Raw genomic sequence first — 19,342 nt, 5'->3', positions numbered from 1 at the left:
GGGCTGTATGGCAAATTAGAACTGGAATGCAACATACATACACACACACACACACACACACACACATCCACATGCATGCCAGTACCTTAGCAGAATCTTAAGTACCCTATGCAAACTGTATGTTTGTTGTGCAGGCCTGGCAGAGCACTGATGAGTGGCTCATTATGGCAACAGCAGCGCTACACACTGGGTATCGCATAATCAAAGCCTGGGGGTACGTATTAATTATCCTTTTGAATAGTGATGAAATTTTAAAAAGCTTCTCCTTAAGGCTCACATCACGGCTAGATGAAACAAAGCGCGGCACAGCTTGTGCGCCCAGGCTCACATGTGTTTTTACATCTGTTCAGGATATTTCAATTTGATGCTCAACAAGCTGAGACTGAGATTAAAGGATAATAATGTGTCATCCTCCACACAAACATCTCTTCCAGAGCGAGCAATAGCACATCAGCAGCGGGCAGGCAGACAGACAGGCAGGCAGACAGGCAGACAGACAGGCAGAGCGAGCTGCCATCACCGGCGAACTGTCTCCTGCCTGTCTGCAGTCAAGGTTGCTGAGGCACCGTCTCTCCTCACGCACACCAGTTGTCTAGGAAAAGAGAGAGTGAGAGGGGCCTGGAGACTAGACATTTTTTTCTTTTTCTGTATCGAGATTTGCTTGAAAGAAATATTTATGAGCTGGATTTCTTTTTAAGAAAGCGTTGTCTTTAATGAACATGTTTAAAGATTGTTTCACCATCCATAATTAATGAGGTAAGGCTTCTTCTGGCGAACAGGGCTAGTTTGTACATGTGAATTCTTAATCGCGATGAAAACGAGTCGCTTGTGTGTCTGCTATCACTGGAAGTGGCAGAGCTGAATGACGTGAACATGTGACACGTCACCTGTGTGCGTGTGTGTGTTGTGTGTGGGTGTGGGTGTGTGCACGCGCACATGCACGCACGCACACACTCATGCTAATATGCCCACCTGTATGTTTGTAGGTTTGGTCACAACCTACCCGAATCAGAAACACTTTATTTGTCGTTTCCCCCAGCCCACAGCGGTGCAACACAAACACAAAAACACACATCCAAAAACTACAAGAACCACAAGAACACATATATCCAAACTAACACATATATCTAAACTATACAAAACAAAACAAAATCACTGTCCAGGAGAACGAACGCCAGCCAGGATGACTGCATGGGCTAGCAGTTAGCTTAGCCTGCCCCGCTTCCACGTCCTGTCAGACCGCCATTAGTGTTTCCTCTTTGGGTGCAGCTCCAGGCAGGTTCTTGGGCCCACAGGATGCAGCAGACCAAACTCCCTCAGCTGATCCAACGCCAGCTCTCCCAGCCAGACACCTTCAACACACCTCCCCACACTCCACATGACGACACCCAAAACACCACAGTCAAGGCTAGGAGAGGCCGCCGCCAGACCGCCCTCGGTGTTATTGGAACTGCCGGTCTGCATGGGCTAGCAGTTAGCTTAGCCTGTTCCACTTCCACGTCCTGTCAGACCGCCCTTGGTGTTACCTCTTAGGGCACAGCTCCAGGCAGGGTCATGGTCCCTGGGCCCACAGGACGAAGCTCTCCCAGCTGATCCAGCGCCAGCTCTCCCAGCCATCAAACAAAGACAAACTTAGACAAGGACATGGACAAAGACACTGCATGGACGGTACTGGGTGAGGCTGCTGCAAACGTGAATTCGCGCCGCCATCTTCCCATCTTCTTTACCAACAGTGCAGTCATTCCACACTGGGGAAAAAATGCTGAATTGTGGATCACTGCTTATTTTTTCCTACTTCACTGTGAACCAAAATATGAATTTATGTGTTTCTGCACTCCAACATGATCCAAAGTCAAAAGAGCCAACCTTCATGACGACAGGCACCACCCCTCCTCCCTCCTCCTTCATCCGGGCCGTGCTTGTCTGCGTTTCAGCTCCGTGACCAGCAGATGCTGAGGGAAGTGTCTGCAGGAATGCACTCGGCGGTGAAGACAGCGCAGGTGAACAGCTGAGGTCACAGCCAATTGCCACTAATGGGAGACAGATGAGCGGCGGCAGTACACAGGTAGCTGTGCTGGTATTCTCACCTTATCATTTGCAAAGCCACCAAGGTATAGAAAAGCCTCAAACGGAGCTTTTCCCCCGCAGCGTGCTCAGGTGAGTGCAGATTATCACAGTCAACCGAGAAAAAGGAAAGGAAACGAGTTGTACTGTAGCTGTCAACACTTCACCCTGTCAGGGTTTCTTTTTTACCTATCTGAGGACGGGAACACACATACACACACACACACGGCAATTCTAACAGTGAAGGATGTTGGAAAACCTGTCACCGTCTCTCAGAGAAAAGCAAACTTATTGATTTGGTTGAGTTCACAGTAATTATGGGCATTACGCCAGTGCTTGGCTGTGACATCTTTTCGTAAAATCAGGTGTCAGGGGGTGCGGAGTTAAGACATGCTGCGGGAAACCTGAGACACTTTCTTTTTTTACTCTCTAATCAAATTAAATAGGTGAACCCCTTTCCCCGCTCCCTCTCTCTCTCTCTCTGTCATGACAGGAGATGGGAGAGGATGAGCTTCGCAGGAACTGCCAGGAAAACATCCAGACACCGCAGAAAAATGCGGCTTGTCAGCACTTCCATAATTTTTTGGCGCTGAGGATTTTTTCAGTATGACGACACGAGTACACACAGAGGCGGAACAAGGAAAACACCAGAGCCACAAATCCAGCTGAAGGTATTTGTTTCCATTTCTGGCTATTTGGGAAAAATGAGACTAGATAAATATGTTATTCATTCCTGCCGAACACAGACGCTTCAGAAGAGATCTGTTTCTCCTGCCTCCTTTCTTTGACTCTAAATAATTGAACAGAGAGAGGAAGAGAGGAAGGCCTCTGCAGGGTTCATATTGAGTTTTCACCGACTATCCTCACATCTGTGTCTACTGCTTGTCTTTCTTTCAACACACACACTCAAACACACACACACACACACACACACTTATACACACACATACACACTCACATATTTTCATACACACCCAAACACACACACATTCAACCACATTCTCATACACACACATTTACTTTCATATGGACACACACTCACACATCCACGCACGCACACACACACACACACACACACTCACATGCACACATATTTACACATGCATGCATGCACACACACGCACACACACACACTCAACCACATTCAACCACATTCTCATACACAATTTACTTTCATATGGACACACGCACACGCACACACACGCACGCACGCACACACTCACACATTCTCATACACACAATTTACTTTCATATGGACACACACACACATACACTCACGCACACACTCACACATACATGCACGCACACACACACATTCTCATACACACAATTTACTTTCATATGGACACACACACATGCAGACGCACACACACTCATATACATGCGCACACACATGCACACATACACACACACTCAACCACATTCTCATACACACAATTTACTTTCATATGGACACACATACACAAGTACATACACACACACACACACACACACTCCTACTCACTTTCTCAGACACAAACATACATGAAATATGAGCATCAACACACACACAGTCCCACTAAAATACACACTCAGAGTGGATGGCACCACGCTCGTCAGAATTTCACAGCTTTGAGCGTTTGACAAAACAAGGAAGATGAAGAGGAGCGCAGGTACAACATGGTCAGACTCCACGGGGTTGGCAGACGCTAACGCTCCTCTTGCTGCTCCGGCACCAGCAGGCGCCCCAGGGCCCTGACAGCAGAGATACGACACATTTTTTTAAAAAGAAGTAGAAAAACAACTTCCCCCGTGAAAACGAGCCTGTGTTTTACATCTGTGTCACGACGACAGCTTCAGGGACAGTTTATATACCAGAGACAAAGACACTTTGACACTGTCAGCGTCTGTCAGCGGCGCTACCAGGGCTCGCTGCTGAGACGCCGCTACAGGAGAGCGGCCTACTTCACTCTTCTGTGTGAACGTGTGTGTGTGTGTGTGTGTGTGTGTGTGTGTGTTTGTGTGTGTATGTACGAGCAGGGTGAGTCCTTTGTGTGTGTGACTTCATGTCTAGAGGCCTTTATGATAATGAGTGCGAGGTCTTCCCCGCTAAAACATATCAATAAATAAAACATTGGGAGTCCTCCGCTGCGGCTGACGCTCCCGCAGAGGAGACGCGAGGCCTTTTAGCGGCACTGAGCTGTGATGCGCATCCACCATCATAAACACTTAAGACGAACAATCCACCTGAGACCCAGCCGGGCTTCCCCGCCATCCAGGGTGAAGGAGAACAATGCATAATTAAGAGAGTAAAGTGTAAAGATGTAAGTGGTGTGTTGTTGATAATCTTGATTACCATTAGTAAGTAGTTTTTAAAGATACATGACTGTGAGCCGTATTTAAAACACCTGACTTATTCATCAGGCAGCTGTTTGCTGTAGCTGCCAGCACAGATACAGTGGAGGAGCTACAGTAACATTTCAGACCGGCCTCACCCACCTTTAAAAACCTAGTTAGAACACTCAGTGGGGGGTGGGGGGGCATCCGGATGGTGTGGCGGTCTATTCCGTTGCCTACCAACACAGGGATCGACGGTTCGAATCCACGTGTTACCTTCGGCTTGGTCGGGCGTCCCTACAGACACAATTGGCCGTGTCTGCAGGCAGGAAGCCGGATGTGGGTATGCGTCCTGGTCGCTGCACCAGCGCCTCCTCTGGTCGGTCAGGGCGCCTGTTCGGGAGGGGGGGGAGGGGGAACCGGGGGGAATAGCGTGCTCCTCCCACGCGCCACGCCCTCTTGGTGAAACTCCTCACTGTCAGGTGAAAGGAAGCGGGTGGTGACTCCACATGTATCGGAGGAGGCATGTAGTAGTCTGCAGCCCTCCCCGGATTGGCAGAGCGGGTGTAGCAGTGACTAGGATGGCTCGGAAGACTGAGGTAATTGGCTGGATACAATTGGGGAGAAAAAGGGAGAAAAAAATCCAACAAAAAGAAAAAGAAAACTCAGTGGGGACATCCAGTTAGACTATAAAGATGTAAGAATCTCCATCATATGTCACAACGCGACCTACAACAGGAACAGACTGATCCAAAATCCTTTCTGCACCGCTGACAACACAAAACCGAATGGGGACAGACAGACAGATGTGCTTACCTCCTTCAGCCACAGAGGTGTGTGTATGAAGGCTCCCAGCAAGCCGTCGGTGTGTCTCATGTTAGTAACCCCAACACCGCCCTGTCTCTTCGGTTTTCTGGTTGGCGGTGCAGGTCAGAGGTCAGAGGTCACAGGTCAGTTGTCAGGCTCTGAGTTCAACGCCAGCCGGCGCGGGCTTCAGACGCTGGACACGTCATGTGACTGGATGGGAAAAAAACAATAAAAGATTAAACAACTGATTAGAAAGGGAAATAAAAAACAGGTGTTTTGTCAGAGTTAAGGTGGTGGAAAGATCAGAATCAGCACGACAAATGTCTAATAGGAGGAACTAACAAATTGGACTGAGTAAACATGAATAATTAAAACGTACAACTACTAATCACTACTGATTAACTCTTTTTATAACTTACATAAAAATCATGTGTACAAAAGCATCCTTTAGTATCATGACAAGTGAAACCGAAACCAGTTAGGCTTCTTTAAAACGACTCGACGCACAACAGTTGAACGAGAAGGCCGACTGACTGTAAATGACAGAACATTAACAAAGATTTATTTGACTTTCTTTGACATCTTGCATCTTTCTTCTTTCCTCATTCATCACTCCCACTCAGACTCGTCTTTTGTTCTTTAAGCTGTTAAAGCATCACACATCACACCTGAATGGTAATTACAGGTGTGTATGTGTGTGTGTGTGTGTGTGTATATGTGTGTGTGTGTGGGTGGGTGTGTCTGTGTGTGGGGGGGGGATACACAGGCTCTCTGCAGGCCCTGCTGGAGACTGCTGGGCTTCAGCTCCTCATCTCGCTGCTGCTCATCACCAAACTCATACTGCCCCCTGCTGGTTCATGGAGCTGTTGCAGCAATTGTTGGGTTTCTTAGTTGACCAGTGAGAAACACACAGCTCTAGTTTGCTGTGGTAGGATTGTTGACACCGGTACAAGACATGTTTCACCTTTCCAGGCCACATCGCCCACCTTCCAACACAACACCTACTCCCATGTAGACGCCGTGCATCTTGAGTTTTCCAGTGTGACTAATGTTCTGCTGAAAGGAAGGATGGATCCCTCTGCACCTCCGGGCTCACGTCCTCTCTCCTTGTCTTTTCTTCGTCCTGTTCCTCCTCATCCTCTCCACTCTCACATTTGATGAGTTCATTGTGGACGGTCTCACAGTCCGTGCTGGCTCCTGCTTGATGGAGGAACCACTGTACAGAACATGAATGGGTTTAGTTTTGGATGGCGTGTAACTTCTGTCTTTACATGAACGCAAGAAGATTATTTCCAGTTTAGAAAAGGATTCAAGTGTGTGGGCCTGTACAGTCCATCTGACATTACAAAACATGTAGTTGATATAGTCATCAGTGAAAAGTGTATTTCAGCAGTTTTTGGACGTTAACTCGTCTTCCTCAGTACACACGGAAAAGCAAAGCCTGTCTTATTATATGTGAATACTGTAAAACTGAATTTTCCAATTTACTGAATAAACTGGAAGAGATTTTGTTGGTATTCACTCAATAATAACATGAATAATGTTCTTCTGACTATCTGTCTACTATAAATGCCTTTGACACAAAGTAAGCCGATTAAAAAAGGATGAAAGTCTTCTTTTTTTCCACAGTTCTTGGTTTGGTCATGAAAAAGAAACCATTTTCTTACTGGCTGCATTCTCACTGTCTGATCTGGGACAACTGGTTTTGGGTTAGGATTAGAAACACTGCCAGATTTTAAAAGCTACAATCCTGGGGAACCACATGCAAGCAAATGTAATTTTCTGATACTTTCTGTTGCCGCCATATTTAACACGACATCTAATCCACGAACACCAAACCCTGCAGACATCAGCAGTATGTGATGGGATGGTTGGTGTCTGGCAGGACTTTACCAGGGAACGTGACAGGGTGCATACTGTTTTCATCTTCATCATAGCAGCCAGACGAGGAAGAAGGCAGGGTTTTTTTATATGATTTTCAGTAGAGAAAGTTAATCCAAAATATGCAATGATTAAAGTAATAAGTGATGTTAGAAAATATTCATGTTTCAATTTCGAACCAATTCAGTAGGTTAGTGGTTGTCTCAGGGAGGGTATTCGGCATAAAATTTTGCCAAATCATTATGCGGGTTGACAAGATCATACCGGATCAGTCGAAGCTCCGTACGGGATTGGCTGAGGCCCGGGTTAACAACGGCTGCCATTGGTACTGTGTCCTCAGGGGGTACGGATAAAAACTTCACAATCTGTTGTGGCGACCCCTGAAATACAGGAAACAAGCTGACAGAAGAAGATCTGCCATATGAGCAAATCAGCATCAATACCAGTTTATATCATTATACAATGATTGACATATACCTATCGTTCCCTTAATTGTATTTTTATTATCACACATATTGTGTCTTTTAAGAGGTCAAGGTAAACTCTTCAGTCTTAAAGGAAACAATGAAAAATAAAATAAATAAACAAACAAACAAATGAGTGTAGGATTCTGTCCTGTCAAAGGAAAGACTTTCTCCCAGATTTTTGAAGAGGGCGACTGTCTCACTTGCCGGTTCTCCCTGCTGAAGAGGCGGTGGCAGGCGTGTTTTGGATCAGGAGCGATGGGTAGGAGCCACCTTTTTACCCTAACGGTGACAAGCATCGGATTTAGACCTCAGTTTATTTGACCGTCACAGTATTGCTGGTCTTACAGGACTTTTAGAACTGTATAGCAGGATTACCTGCCGTTTATGAAACAAAATGCACACCGACCGTAAACCCACAAACAGTATGGTAGTATGGTCAAAAGATATCGTCTGTTGTCATTCTGTGGAGAGGTGACCTCTCTGCAGGACTCTGTGCACACAGTTTGAATGTGAAGTGTGTGATGACGGAGAGAGAGAGAGACAGAGAAAGAGAGAGAGAGAGAGAGTAGTTCAAATTTGTCACATGCATAGTTATGTACAACAATGGAGTGAAACGCTTGGCATTCTCCAGTGACCGTCGGCATAGCAAAGCAAGAAAAGGTCCAAGAACAAGGAAATCCAGGAGATAGTACAAACTTTAAAGGAATTCAAGAAATAATCTAATCTGAATCCAAAAAAGTCGAAATAGTCCACGTTATTTTAAACAGTATGTATAAAATGTGCAGAGTGCAGTATGTATACCTGTGCATATGTACATAAATATCATTATATATGTTCTATACAGAAGTGCAATTTACTAGAATGTGTTGATGTGCAATGTCAATTCAAGTGCAAATAAGTATGCAGTATAGATAGGTTGTACAGATAATGGCATGAAATATACACGGGCAACTATACAAGTACTGGGATAATGTACACAAGTATAAAGGATGACATGCAGGATGTGCATGGTGGATCAGATAAATATAAATATATATGTAGGCTCTACCTTTTCGGTGGCATTTCCCCACGTTATCTGTGGTGTCCATGCCGTCCATTCATTTGGTGTACCAGGCACACGCCTTTTTTTCACATCTCATCTGTATCTGGAGTTCACAGTTCTTCCTCTTTGACTTGATGACCTAGTACAAGCGTTTTACAGAAACACCCTGAAGAGAAACATTAAAGAAAAACCACAAATTGCGATATTTACAGCTCGTCTTTACAGTCTTTCAGTCTGGACAGAGTAATACGAGGAGTAAGTGCTGAATGTGCTTCATGTTTGTGATGACAGCAATGTAAAACCTGTACTTGGACACTAGATGTACAGAACATCAAGTTCCTCCCATCCAGGATCACAGCTGCTTCTGAAATGCAAGTCGCTCTCATAGCAGCGAGGAGCGACCATCTCATCTGGGTTCGTCCATGACACACAAAAACCTTCAGAGGTCTCGGTGATGCTCGCTGATATCCGATCTGGGTTCATAGCTGGAAGGAGATATTTGGATTTATTGTTCTGTCTGTGATCTGAACACACTGTTTTCTACAACTTGGCTTGTCTTCATATCTCACAGTCACTGGACTCACCATGGCCCACTTACACACACCTCTGTTATAACACAGAGGCGTGTGTAAGTAGGCCGAGGTGTATCATATTATAATATAATATAATATAATATAATATAGTATAATATAATATCATATAATATCATATAATATAATACACCTCCCAGCACAGGGAGTGTGCTGTTCCCAGCACATTCCCTCTGTTATAATCGAGGTGTATTATATTATAATACACCTCGATTATAACACAATAAAACTGACTCTGACTGTCAAATCCTATGACAGCAGGTAGCACCACAGCGTTTGGTAGATGTAAATACAGAGATGGGAAAGAATACATAGCTTGTTTCCATGTTGAGTTGTTATGATGGTTATTAAGGCTCGCGTGTGGGTTATTCAGTGTGGTTAAAGTCATGTGTGGGTGTTTTGTAGAGTACAGGTGCAGGCTGGCTCTCAGGTTCAGCGGGACACAAGGATGTGCTTATCTGCATTTATAGTCAGTGTCTCGTCCCTGCAAGCTTAAAGACAAGACTAACGACCCGTTTCGCTGTTTCACTTCAAATCACAATGTCTTTCAGTTGGAATTACACTCATGTATAGACATCCATACAGCTGTCATACAACATGCAAATACCACCTTAGAATATATTTGTGAGCCTAAAATTGTGCCACAGCAAAGCTAATTGTGTCATTACAAGACGTGTTTTTTTTAAACTATATATTTACTGCATTTTCTTATTTTTCCACAATAAGACAAATATATATTCAATAAAACACAAACAAATAAAAACAGCTCAGATCAGCAAACATATACAGCGGTTACAGGACGTACCCTATAGTGCAGGTAAGTCACAGGTAACAAGAGTTCAGGTTCAGGACACTCCTTGTAAAATGATGGGAGGGAAAATCAGGTCCAAGATCATTCAGATCAGGCTGCCAGACTGTAGAACTGACCTGCATTGGTGTACAGAATACTTTTAAGATATTCCAAAGCAACCAGTGAAAACATGGTTTTTAAAATATACGCAATAGACTTTTTTTCTGTTTTTGGAAATTTTATCTGATGTTCATGTAGTTTGGTTTTTTTTATCTACATTTTGTTCATGTACTGACACCAGTACACCGATGGCTGTCTGAATTCAGTGGTTTAACAGTGTCAACAGACACAGCTGACAGAAATCGTATGGTTATTTCATCGGAAATGAGATGAATTTTCCATGTCTTACCTTCCAGCCATGTGTCGCCCTGCTGCGGTCGAGCGTAGATGACCAGTACATGAAGAAGATGGCTGCAAGATGCGGTGGCTGGCATCTCTCAACCCGTCTCTTGAATTGCCTCCCTTTCTCTGTCCTGTCTCTCAGAAACACAGATACACATGCCCATGTGCAAACCAGTACACATGCACACACACATGGACGTCCAGAGCCCGGTAAGAACACAAGGAGACAGGCTGGTAAAATCATACTGTCTATGAACATCTAAACCTCACATACACTCTGTGATTACCCTCTGCCCTTTAGTACAGGCCGCTCCATCTCTGCAGATACGCCAAACCACTTTGTGAGTCAATGGAGACACATTGAGTCACATTGTGCACAACGTTAAACCTTGGGAAGTCTGGGTGTGATAAAGACGTTTGCATTTCCACGGCCGCCCCCAGACACACACCGCCATGCTGCACCGAAGGAACAAAGTGAAAAATAAAAGCCCCATATCATACTATCTTAAGGTGACATAATGGAAGAAAAATGCTCTATCACAGTTTTCACTTGTGTGTGTGTGTGTGTGTGTGTGTGTGTGTGTGTGTGTGTGTGTGTGTGTGTGTGTGTGTGTGTGTGTGTGTGTGTGTGTGTGTGTGTGTGTGTGTGGAATCAGATTTATTTCAATGTTAAATAAATAACACACAATCATCATATTTTACAAAGTGTGGTGACCCACAAGTCTTTCCCGAAACGCAATTCTAAATTTAACCATGCAAATAAATAATACACAGCTCTACAAATAATATCTTTAAAGTGTATTTAAAGCCTTTAATATGCATTTGTGAATAACAGACAAGGTGTGCACTGGCTCAAATTTGTTTTGGGGTTTTCGAAACAAACTGAGAGGTGAGCTCAAGTCCTCTGATCTGCGAATGCATTTTCCAAGAAATATTCACTTCATTTATATTATATAAACATTAATACTCACAGCTGATGACATCATAGCTTGTTCTGCATCATCAGCTGTCACCGGTTCTGCTGGTGCAGGACAGACAGCGCTGACACAGCGTTGAAGAAGCGTCACGAAAATTGACTTGCGAACACTCAAGACTCAGAAATAATTACACAAAACACTGGTATTTGATGATAAAAGATAATTAATATTGTACGTAGCAACACAGGCATGGAGAAACAAATATACAATGAATAAATGATATCTCCTAATGCTTCATGCCAATTTTACTTTCACAGAAGCCACCGGGTTTCCTGCATTTATTTATTTAGTTTTGAAACAAATCCAATTGTACATAATATTTGTACACACATACATTCATGCATTCATGCATACATACATACATACATACATACATACATACATACATACATACATACATACGTACATACGTACGTATGTATGTACATATGTATGTACATATGTGTATTTATGTACATATGTACGTATGTATTTTATGTATTGTGTGTGTATATATATATATATGTGTGTGTGTGTGTGTGTGTGTAAATACTAGGTATAGGCATGTATTTATATACTTAATATGTATAATGTAGGTATGCATGTATATGTGTGTTTCTCTGTATGTATGTACTATATATGTACATGGCCAAAAATATTGGAACCAAATACTTCCAAAATAACTGAAATTAAAACATCTTTCGGTATCCGGACATTATTGTTTTTTGTTGTTTTTTTTTTGTTTGCAGCTGAGCAAAACCAAAATAGCTGAAAAAATATTGTATCACGGCTTATTCCACACAGAAATATTAACATTTTTCGACATTGTAATAAACAACCGGATATCAACAGACGATTCTCCTTTAATTAGTAATTAAATTGACATGTGGGGAGTCACAGTGCATGCAATCTAATAATCTCTCATTCTACCAGTTTGAATAGAGAAAAGTGCTCATTGTGTTGTTTTGTATAGCAGAAGATCTTCTGAGGAGGTCATACAGAAGATGGGAGCCAAGCATGGACCATGTTAAGGCTTCACATGCATCTCTAGAGACCTCCACCCTGTGTCCACCATTCATAGTGTCATCAGGAAGTTTAAAGCCCATGGTCAACGTGCCTCGATGGGGACTATCACAGAAAAGCTGACCAAAGATTGCAGCAAAGGATTGTTTGAGTGGTGGAGAAAAACTCACACTACTGCAAAACAGATTCAAGGCGACCTTCACAAGGTACAACAGTTTCGACTCACCATCCATCTCCAACTCAATGAAATGTGGCAACCGTGTAGGCAGACATCGCAGTGTGGGTGGGCACAGAGAAAATCAGGTGGGCCAAGCCCATCCAAGACCAGTCATAATTAACAGGTTCTGAAACTCTATGCTAGCCAAAATAGACCATGACAACTATACTTGCCTGAATGCAACAGTTTAATCATACAAGCCTTATACATCATCAGAGGTAACGTTACAGGCACCAGGATGAACGTTAACAGCATCACATAGCCTGGCACGGCGGACACACACACACACACACACACACACACACACACACACACACACACACACACACACTGCAGACGTGGCAACATCAGCATAAAATCCAATTGTACACCTAACAAAAACTGTACACAATAAACAATAATATAGAAATAGGCAGTAGGCTACTACTACTACTACTACTACTACTACTACTACTACTAGTACTACTACTACTACTACAAACCCAATAGGCTACTACAGTCCGAAAAGGTAAATTAGCTAAGTCAAGTCAATTTTATTTGTATAGCCCAATATCACAAATTACACATTTGCCTCAAGGGGCTTTACAGCAACACAACATCCTGTCCTTAGACCCTCGCATCGGATAAGGAACAGCTCCCGAAAAGAAAAAGAAAAACTTTAACATGGAGGAGAAAATAGGGAGAAACCTCGGGGAGAGCAACAGAGGAGGGATCTCTCTCCCAAGACGGACAACGGGCAATGGATGCTGTGTTTACACAATCTACAAAATACAACATTGAAAGAGGATAACAGAATTATAAGGGAATTGTATCGAATAACAGAATTATAATAGCTTACTTTGATGATGACAGCAGGAGACGACGGGGCCTGGTGTTTGAACACTGACATCACGTATGTGTCGTTACTACTTGGCACTTGAGTCAAGTCCAGCCTATTTAGCCCAACATGGCTTGAGGAGAAACTGGAGCAGGAGAATGTGTCTGGGCTGAGAATTATGGCTGAACTTGAGCTGAATTCTCTTCCTCCTGCTCCTCGCGTCTTTTTGTGACAAACTTTAGCGAAACCGCTTTGTATAGCCATGACTTTTGTCTTAACCTACATTACATGTAGCTAGGTAGCTAGCCAGCGGAAAGTGGGCTCCTGTTCCCCTGTGCAGTGGGCGGGCTCTACACGGAGATAAAGAGGAGGGGCTGATCACAGTCTGGTATTTGCGAAACGCACTGTCACTCAAAGAAATCTGACCTATCATCATTATCTGGTAAACAGGCGCGAGAAACAAGAATTGTTTTACGTTTATTCGTCATGGCGGTTTTCCCCCCAATTAATTTCAATAGTGTAAGAAAAAATAGAATATTAAGATTTTTTTGGTAATTGCAGTTTACACATACATTTATTATTATTGTTGCTGTAGCGTTATAAAGCTTAGTGGTTATTCTTCAATAAGCCCTGTGATGGCCTGGCGGCCTGGCAGGGTGTCTCCCCGCCTGCCGCCCAATGACTGCTGGGATAGGCTCCAGTATTCCCGCGACCCTGGGTAAGCATAAGCGGTTTGGATAATGGATGGATGGATGGACGGAGGCTGGGTGTGCCAGTTTGAGATTTAGATGGCACAGGCACATCCGGGCACACCCGTGGCTACGTGGTTGTAAGGCGGGTGGGGGGGGTGGCGTACCTCCTTAGCTGAATAGTTACAACGCGTACATGACCATAGCACATGGTCACATGGTTGCAACGTCGCCGGTTTGATTCCAGCCGGTTTTTTGCATCTCTCTCTCTCTCTCTCTCTCTCTCTCTCTCTCTCTCTCTCTCTCTCTCTCTCTCTCTCTCTCTCTCTCTCTCTCTCTCTCTTCCTCTCTCCTCTCTCTCTCTCTCTCTCTCTTCCCTCTCTCTCTCCTCTCTCTCTCTCTCTCCATTTCCTGTCTGCCTCTTCACAGCCGCTGTCTAATAAAGGTAAAAATAATCTGAAAAAAGAAGAAAAAAACGTGAATAAGGGGAGTAGTACTGGCACTTATTTTTTCCACTTCAAGCACTGCTAAAAATAACCGCGGAGAACTGATCTGAACTGGGATAATATCGTTCTCCCATAGACATCACAATATGACACCAAAATGAATTTAATGATATGTTTAAAGAGGAAAAATTATCATTGATACTTTAATTAGAGATGAATTAAAGGAAAAGCAATACTAAATATTCAAAATGAGGATGACGAGACTAATGGAAAGATAGATGAGGTCTCTGTATGGCTAGCTGGTGGAGAGGTCTGACCAGACTAATGGATGACATCCACCCACGTTTTTTGGAGAAATTGGCGGTTGGTAAATTAAAACTGAAAAAAAAACACAGTCGATGATTATCGCTATGAGTAACTGAATCCAGATGGATTTGAGAATACCCACTATTTGCATTTTCCATCACACGCTCAGTAGTCGAGTTGAACGTCCTGTCAAGATATTTCACAGACATTCTTCTTTGTTCGCAATGAAAGACGCCCAAATAAAATCCAAAGGAATATTCTGGAGACTGCACTACTGTGTAATGTGTGGCCTCCGGGGCTCGGATGACGACTGGTGGGTTTGGGGGTGGGGGTGGGGGTGGGGGTCATGTGGAACGGGTCAACGCGGGGAGCGAGGGAAGTGGAGGTAGATGCCAGGGAGTCAAAGAAAAACCAGAGAAGTCTTTGAATCCGGAGGAATTCCTCTCCTCCTCCACGGCTCCTCTGGGGAGACGTCAGGAGCCTGTGGAGAGAGCGAGGTAAGACGAGGCCTGTCAGGAACAAAGCTCCAAATTCACATGATGTGTTTAGCTAAAAGGGCGAAAAGAGAAATGAATCAAAGCTCAGCGAGATCAAAGAAAGCGCAACAATAAAGTCAAGGTGGATGCCATGGGACCAGCAGGAGATGCATATCATTTATAAGTTGTTCTCGGCTCCTGTCAGATGTGCAGAGAATTGATTGTTATTGTTTGGAGGAGAGAGCGTCTGCTGGCCGGGGTTAACAGAGAGGCTCTTCATCTCCCGGAGAGCGGAGAATATCTCCCCAATTGTCTTAAACAGCAGCTTTCTGTGATGGGTGTCATAGGCTGCTACCGAGACACCCCCAACACACACGAGCAGACTACAAAACAGACATGAAACGACTCGCTCGACCCCGTGCATATCGTGCCGGCCCAAAATAATTGATAGGCTAAACATTTTTGTTTTCTTAACATCTTCTGCTGGTGCAGGATGTTGTCACTGCTGCCTCACTTTTGAACATGACATCAAATAGACTCGGGTGTGATCTGCAGTCGTGGTTCGTTCTGATGCCCGCTGAGTCGATTTCGAACAGAGAAACAAACAACGTTGCAGAACAATTGAATCAAAGATGACAATTATTTTATGAAGTCAATGTTTTATTCTTTTATTATTATTATTATTATTATTATTATTTCTATGAGAGAAGATGCTGAGGTCACGGGCACACTGATGTCATTACATGTGACCCAACATGTGTGCCACAAACTGAGCCACAATGAGGAAGCTGAAGTTTCAGAATGTAGCCAAGTAGTACAACAACAGGCCTTTCTCTGCCCATCTAAAACTGCAATGCTGACACGTCATCGTCATCATCATCATCATCATCATCATCATCATCACAATAGACGAAGGTGACACACAACCCCTTCTATACACGTCAAACAACAATCCTTTGGCTGTAAAATGTTCCACTCCTGTCTTAATTAGTAAGAAGTGTGGGTTTTTTTCTACACGCATGCATACAAATGCACAGACACACACACAAACCACACACACACACACACACAAACCACACACACACACACAAACCACACACACACAAACCACACACATCCTGCAAAAAATGTTAAAAAAATTGACTGACAGTTAGCGTGTCAATGGATTTTTATGTGCAGATGTCTGTTTCTCTGTGAATGTGTGTGTGTGTGTGTGTGTGTGTGTGTGTGTGTGTGTGTGTGTGTGTGTGTGTGTGTGTGTGTGTGTGTGTGTGTGTGTGTGTGTGTGCTTAAGCAGACATAAGACCCAGTCTGTATCATTACTGTCTCAGATGGCACTCATGAGAGCTCTCAAAATAACAACAAAGTGGTCTTTAGTGGGCGGGATGAAAGCTCTGTCACCAACCATTTCAGAATGGAATTACCCAGAAAGCCCCGCCCCTCCTGTAGGTCTGAGTGACAGCTCACACATCACAGGGAAGACGGGAGAGGGAGGAGAGGAGCTCTCATTTCTGACCACAGTCCAACTTTCCAGATGCTAATGAGATTACAGTCACCGTCTAGGGGCTCTGAATCAGGTCCCCTGAGTTGATAATTACGTTTGGTTTTTTTCCCCTTGGCTTTTCACATTTCCTAGAATTGATAAGTTAAATTAATAAGAGTTGATAAAAGTATTAGACTTGATCATGGATTGATTTTTTTTGCTTCATTATTTTACAAATGGGCAGAACGATAGGCAAAAAAGAAAAAGAAAAAAGGAAGTCTACAATCTGAGAATAACAGTATCCCTGTTATATGGAATCTGTGACCACATCATTTCTAGTTTTAACACGAAGACTCAAGGACTTCGGCCCAGTGACCTGTTCCCTTTGACCCTGTCCCCTCCGTCAACAATCCTCAGCCAGACTCGTCCATGCTCCTGTGCTGTAAAGCTCATAAGACAGCGGGAATACAAAGAGACAAGAAGGACTCCATTGTTATTTCTAACTGGTAGACGCCCCGGGGTTATTTTTCTCCTGCCTTCAAACAAATCAATGAAACACAATTCACTTTGAACAATTGCACATTTGCTGAAATCAGATGTGGGTTGGGGAGCCGGCCGTCATCAGCCTTATTCTCTTTGTGGACTGAAGGGGAGTTTTGATGAACGAGCTCCACTCTTTGAAACAGGAACCCAACTGAGAGTCAACTCACAAACCGACCGAGTGAAGACGTTGGCTCTTTTTCCACATACACCCGTTTGGATTCTGTTTATCTTTTCTAGTCCCACAAAAAAGAAAAAAAAAGTTCAATATGAAAAATAACATTCATTTCTCAACATATATGAAAATCAGAGTTCTCAAATTACACCTGCAAATTACCAGATCAAATCAACTGATTGTTTTCTGGTGTCATATCTAGTGTCCAAAAAAAAATCTTTAACATAACTTGCTGAACGCGTCGTCTACCTGAAGATATTTCTTGGCCAATACTGTCCCCTGAAGGTTATACCATGAGGTGCATGTGACTTTTAATTTACGTTCAGCGGTTCATTATAGGGCTGGGTTTCATTCTATAGCGCGAGCGTTCACTCACACAGAGTCGTAGCGGTCGTTGACTTACAATGCGCGATGACGTCATTGGAGCCTGTTCCGCTTCGCCGGCTTCTCGGGGAAGCGACGTGCGAGACGGAGCTGCGCGCTGACGTGTTGTTGCTGGCTGCAGTTCAGCTCCAAAACCAGAACGCGGTGCATTCCGTTCACATGCTTAGCTTATCCTTCATATCAACATGTGGCAGTGGTTGCAAATCTCTTGCTATCTACATGCAGCAAATGGCCTTAAATCACTCATTTTAATATCAAAGCACTTAACACTAGAATGATGATTACTTGCAGGTGGATATCTGCGCCGCTTGTCAAGTCTGCATTTGAAGAAAATGACTGAGCTCTTATCCGACACGTAGGCCTACAGTACAGCCAGTGTTCAATAGGCAAGATCGCATTACAGAAGATTACTTTGGTGTTTGAGTAATTCTCCCAAATTACACTGGCCTTTGGTCTCTGGGAAAACTTGATTGACTTGAATGGTTTTCATTACAAAGCTTTGTGCAGTCCGTGCTGTTAGGGGGTGAATGAGTGCACGACAGATAGAGAAGAATGGATGCGGGAGACACGCAGACACGTTCCCTCCGCACTGCCCTGTCGCCATCAGGCCTTCACTAACCTGAAGGATCCTACAGGCAAAGCCTCCTGCTCTAAGACGAAGTGATCAGTAAGGCCAAGCGTATGAGGTATTGAGTTTTATTGAATCAATACAGGCATTCACACGTTTCATTCAGTGTAAGAGCAAAATTTGCAGGAGAATGGCCTCTCGACACACACACAGCGCGTGTGCTCAGATTACCAACAAACCTTGTGGCGCGCGCACACACACACACACACGCACGCACACACACACGCACACACACAGCACCACATCTGAACTTCAACCCGTGTCTCTGTCCCTCTCTATTGTAAGACCTAATGTCCGGGTAATGGAAATCTGCTTGATGTTTCAAAGAGCCCAGGACGAGACTGACAAGAAAATAGCCATGAATAATATGACCACCCTTATTACCCGTCCTGGAAAATGCTTAGAGAGGGATCCCAAATGAAGAGTAATCGGGGTGCATGTCACAAAGAATAACAGCGATTTATTCTGGCTGAAGTTATTCACAGATTCCCATCAGCTGTTTGGCGTTTTCCGCCACTGCCTCAAAGTCCACTGACAGCAGAACTATGTGCAGGAATCCGGGGCTGCAGTCGTACACCTCCATGTGTTTAGGGGGATTGTGTAACCGAGCCACATGCATTAAGCCCCATTTCAATCCTGCACTTGGCAAGACAAACCCTTATTCTGATAATCCATGCTTATTTTATTGTCAAGTGATTGCTATAGCGCATCCGTCTATCTGCCTCTGGAAAGCATTATGGCGCAAAGTTAAAAAAAAAAAACGGGGCGTCCCCTCAGACGTGCGGTGAATGTGGTGTTATGTCGCCACCTTGTGGCGGTTCCCCGGCATAGCAGCAATGGAGC

The sequence above is a fragment of the Lampris incognitus genome, chromosome 11 (genome assembly GCF_029633865.1).
Source record: "Lampris incognitus isolate fLamInc1 chromosome 11, fLamInc1.hap2, whole genome shotgun sequence".
Classification (NCBI taxonomy): domain Eukaryota; kingdom Metazoa; phylum Chordata; class Actinopteri; order Lampriformes; family Lampridae; genus Lampris; species Lampris incognitus.
This window is presented reverse-complemented; position numbering follows the sequence as displayed.